The sequence below is a fragment of the Sander lucioperca genome, chromosome 5, assembly GCF_008315115.2.
Source record: "Sander lucioperca isolate FBNREF2018 chromosome 5, SLUC_FBN_1.2, whole genome shotgun sequence".
Classification (NCBI taxonomy): domain Eukaryota; kingdom Metazoa; phylum Chordata; class Actinopteri; order Perciformes; family Percidae; genus Sander; species Sander lucioperca.
The window spans coordinates 23933900-23939762 of NC_050177.1; positions in this window are offsets into that span (position 1 = coordinate 23933900).

Below are 5863 nucleotides of genomic sequence, written 5' to 3' on the forward strand. Positions count from 1 at the left end.
ATATGACTTTTACTTGGAATGTGGAGTATTTCTACCCTGTGGTATTTTGTACTTACTACTACTACTACTACTACTACTACTACTACTACTACTACTACTACTACTACATCAAATCAGTGACTATGAATAGAACCTCAAAACACAAACACAGACCATATGAGTTAAATGTGGGCTGTTATCAAGTCATTTAAATTCTTCTCTTCCTCTTAGGAAATATTTCAAAGACACTTAAATTCATGAGTGAAATCTCCTCTCGCTCTCTCCTTCTACTATCCGACACTCATAGATCTTTATTTTGGCCATAAACGCACCAATAACACGAAAATGTGACGGTAGCAACAACGACCTTTAGTGTCAAGATTATTTTTTCTGTCAGCAATTCATTTGCCTGGTCTAACAGATGCAGTAGCAGGTTATCTGTCAAAGTCTATGAGCTCTTTTTATTTCTTTTTTTTGTGAACAGTTAATGTGTAACCGAGTGTGCGAGGAATCAGCACATTTCCTTTTACTTCATCCACCAATCGATGTTGGTGTGGCTTCGCTGCGAGGGAGCTAAATGGGATCATTGTCAAGAGAGCTACAGTAACTCATCTCATCCTGTCTGGAAGCTTGACACGAGAGAAATAAAGTCATACTGTATGTTTTAAACTGTAAACTGAGGAGAAATCAGTAGTGTAGTCTACGTGATACACAGGTATACACCGTACACCCACTAAAAAAGCTCCAGAATTTCCATATACTCACATAAAAAATGTGCAATGATACGTAACAACGTAGCTGTGTGACAGAACTATTCACTTCACTTTGTTTTCGCTAATACGGGTCGAGTGATGTGAACGCAAACTGAACAAACGCTGCGGAACATGCAGAGAGACTATTGTAGTATACCAACTGCAATAAACTAGACTACACCACTAGGACAAATATAGCAATAAATAACTGCTTCTTCAACAACAAGCTGATCGTTAGGAAACACCTGTCATCCACCAGTGACACAAACATCTAAACTTCATCTGTGGTCCCAATTTATCATGATAAGCTCCAATCTTTCCTTAAGTGTATATAATCTGTTTTTACTGTACACATGCACTTTGATAGGAGAGGTCTCACAGGAACTCCTTTAACTCTACTCAGCTATTGAACAGTTAAGATGCTGGCCCTGTGCCACCTAATGTGAAAACCAGTTATTATTTCACGAGTAAGGAGAAAAGCTTCTCACTCAGTCAACCATGGCGTCTGTCTTGTCCCCCTGTGATTGCTTAAAGCACCTACAGTTACATTATTTATAGTCATCATCAGACATGACTCAATTCCAGTAAACCAAAACCCCTGAAATGCTGCTGCTTCATATCCTGTTTAGGTCTGGTATTTAGGTTATTTGTGCTCAGATCAGGCTAATTGTTCTGCAGGAGATACATATTAACTCTAGGTTCCCAATCACTTAGATCACACAAGATAATTAAAGGGATAAGAAAAAGCAAAACTTTAAATTTTGTTGATTTTTTTCCCATACTTGTAAGATTTATTTCTTGCGAGAGCTGTACTTTCACCTCTTCAGGCCTTGAAAAATGCTTCATATGAAACAGTCCCCCCCCCAAAAAAAGCATCTACAGTGGGTCTGTGAGGCTGTACTTAGACACATCAGTGCTTTGAGCTAAATGCTAACAGTACAGCTGAGACTGATGTGAATGTCATACGTTTTGCGCGTATTTGGTCATGAACCAAAAGTGTAGCTAAATGAAAAGTTATGGGGATAACCAAAGTTGTCAAAAATCATCCAGATGGAAATCTGTCCCATAGATATTTCACTAAAAGCCAAAAATGTCAACCTCATGGTATTGCTAATCAGTAGGATCCATCCTCTGGGGACCATGAATGTCCGTATGAGATATCATGTCAATACATCTAATAGTTGTTGAGATATTTCAGTCTGAACATATACAACAACAGCTACAGTAACATGGTAAAACATTAGTCTTTGGTTTAATTGCTCACAACTTTGTCATGAGTCAATTGTTTCTTGTGAGCCAGAAAGGTTGGGAAATCGTCATTCTACTTCATATAAAAATATTGTGCTTCATTTTAAAAACCTAGACTGGAAGTTAGATTTTTTAATTTAGATTTGCACTCAGAAACCCATTTTCCATATCCCCCGCCGCCCCTCCCCTTCACCACCAGTGGACTCTGGACCTCTGTCTCCACGCTCCTCTGCTCATCCCTAAAATTAATTCATCCGCACATCTCTGTCCCTCCAACACCACATTAACCCCGACCACAGGAGGCATCCTGTTGGAAAAAAATGTCCCTCGCTGGCTTCACGGTGAAACATCAGTTTGACCTTTCCACCTCAGACCCTCTCTCTCTGCTCTTTTCCCACCCTTGCTTGCTTCATCCAGATTTCAACATGCTCACTCTGCTGAATGGTCTCAGGACTGATCAGAAACCAGACAGGTGTTATTGAAAGTGGGCAGAAAAGATTTAAAGCAAGTATCATATATCAAAAACATCTATCTAGGATATGAAAATGAACATAAAATGAAGCCTCCTCCCTCTTCAAACATGTCCGTTGTTGTCATGCTTTTGTGAAGAAGACTCATTTCAGAGGGTCACGCCACACTGGCTGCTTTCTGGAGACAGAGAAACTGTAATTGGGGGCCATTAGCTGATGCCCAAGACCAGTCATGCGGGGTCGGTTTGTAGATTGAGACATGGTGACTGCACAGTCCCACCGCCTGTATCAGTGTCCCCTACCTGTGTGACTTCCCCACCACCCCCGACCTCCCTGAGCAATCCCACCCACACCTCCCCATGTCCTTTTGTTTTTTTGTTGTCTTTATACCGAAGTTTAGACCAATACTGATCCCACTGGCTCTGACATTCACGACACACACACACACACACACACACACCTCCCCATGTCCTTTGGTGTCAAACAGACCTTGAATGGACTCAGGGCCAGTAAGACCCAAAAGCAATCAAATAAAAAGTCACTTTTATAACAGGCTTAAAATTCTGTGAGGGCAATCTAACCCCATCAGTTACCTGTCTGACAGCACCTGCACTGCTCTGGGGTGAGGATCAGCACTATCTTACCTCTGGTTCATACCTGCACTGTGACCGCATAGTGAAACATCTTCAATGTATAAAAAAAGTCAGAGAATTGGGAATACCAAAATACTTAAATTTAACACAGATTCAAAGTTTTCATGAAGAAAATTAAGATTATCCATTACAATACTTCTTAGTTTATTAACATTAATTCCTTAAAACATACTTCATTAAGGAGCATTCCCTGGCAAATAAACAACTTAGCTAAGAAACTAAACCAAACCAAGCTAAACTAATCAAAACTAAGCTAGACTAAACTAGCCTAAGCTGAACTAAGATGAACTAATTGCTAAACTAAACAAAGTTAAACTTAATGTAACTTGTGATCTCAGTAACATGAAAAATGTTATCTTAAGCACTGACAAAAATGAGTAACATTTGAGTTACTAAGTTTAATTACTCTAATATCATCTGCACATGCCCAACAAAACGCCCATTAGCTCTGTGCGTAGGACTTTTTTTATGTAAATCAACTTTTTGTGTGATTTTCTTAACTCCTCATTCTGTCTTACCTCAAGATAAAGACATTTGCTCCAATACAACAACTAACACAGGTATTTCTCTCCAGTGACAGAAACTCTCACTTGAAGATTTGAATAGGAGGACAAAATGTTGTGTTATAGCAAACACTTTTTGCAGTGCGTGGAGGCAGTGCAGGATCCCCCGTGCAGCCACAGAGCCAGTCAGTGAAGCCAGAGTTTCACAGTCACTCTCATAAAGACTTGACCTGCTTTATGGCCCTATTGCCCAACATCACATGCCTTCAGTGCAGGGATATGATTTGAGATAAGGCAAGAAAGTACCGAAACAAGTCTCCCTCTCCTCCGTCCTTACGCTGCTCATTGAGTTAAATGAACAAGATGGGGAATAGATTGGAAGTTTGGTTTTAAAACTGCTGTGACAATAAATACAAAGTCTACTGAGTGAAAGAAAGTATTGTGTCGCATTATTTCTCCATATAAGATGAGAAGTGGAAACTGAGACCACTTCTTTGGAAGATATCAAAGGTCTGAATCACTGAGATGCCCTTATTGCAAGTTTGATAAATCATGTCTTTATGATAAGCTGATAACCTTATCCTTGACAGCAGCGCACAGCAAGGGCAGTAAAGGCACAGGATTACGAGGTTCATAAAGGGTTTGGCTCAGATAAGATGGTTTGTGGGAGCGAGAGACAGGACTGGTGACTTTAGGTCAACAGAAACCTGGTTCTTTTATTGACAATGAGGCTGATTCAGACACATTTTACTGCAAAACACCTAAATGTTTGGTCTTTTTTTTTTTTTATTTAGGAACCAAGTTCAGTTTTGCCAGGAGCAGAACACTTTGTGTTTCCAGTAGTGCCTGATTGTGCTGACAAGGTCATAAAAATATTGCGGCCCATGAAAGGCAGCCATTCCAACCTTTAACCTGCTCTTCACTTAGTCATGCAGGATGTTTGCTAAGATCTGGTGACTTTAAAAGTAAGTGTTATGTACTTGTCTGTATAAGTATGTTGATTTTATGTTTGCTTTTTTTTATTAAGAAAAACATTAAGGCACGAGGGGCAGCGAGATTCTTACTCCTCTCTGATGCCTACCACCTGCAGTTTTCAAAGTCTGATGATCTTTATGTGTACATTGTTATGCCAACAGTCCCAATGAAATGCCTCCCCGCTGATTCCCACCTTTCTAATCATCAGAATGGCTCCATTAATGAGCCTAATGGCACATGAGCGATACCACACCAGAGTGAAACTGCTTCAGCAACTTCCTGTATTGCAACGCAAACCTCCATGGCTGCACTCCATTCAGAGGAAACCATTAGAACAAACTGCTCTCGGGTGCAGCAAAGCAGACCGGGCACCATCATTTATGAACCAAATCACCTCTGGGTGTCCTATGCAAGGACAAAGCACCAACTGTCTGCATGCAAACTCTCACAGAGCAACCCTCAGGTTCTGAAGACATGGGAGAATAACAACAGTTTTTCATTTCTAAACATATCCAGAGTTTTTGTCTTATGTCCAGTCCAATCAGTAACAATTAATAGCATGTAGTTTCCCTTTAGTGTTGGAAAATTCCACCTTTTTGGCAAAACTTCCTGTTGCACTTTTATTGCAAATAATTCTCTGTCCTACAATAATTTAGTGATAGTCCAAATGTAGTAAGCTCTATGTACATACAACATATCTACAGTAAAATGAGCTGTGCTATCCGTTTAACTTGGTAGCCTACCGACTGTTTCTGAGTCAAACTGTAGCTGCGTTATTTTTAATCTGAATATCCCTTCTTTCTTATTTCTCACTCATCAAATGAACATTTATATCCAGGACATGTTAGGTTGTGAAAGCAAACGCTTCTGGTCTGATGGTTGGTTGATGACTCTGAGGTGTGTAGCTTTTCACACAGATGAGATCGATCTATCTATCTATCTATCTATCTATCTATCACATGCAAATATATTGTCAGTTACTGACGTCACAAAAAATATGCATAGATTCTCATTTGTGTTCAATTAATCAAGCATTCAGTTGTTTATGGCTCACTAGAGCTGCAATTCTAATTTTGAGCCTGACTGGTTTAGAGAGCATTGTGAAGCTTTACACAGAAATTTAGACCAATACTGGCTCCACACACACACACACACACACACACACACACACACACACACACACACACACACACACACACACACACACACACACACACACGACAGAGAAAGGTTTCCCTCTTGTGGTTGACATGTGGAAGTGCATAAAAGCAAACTGACAATAA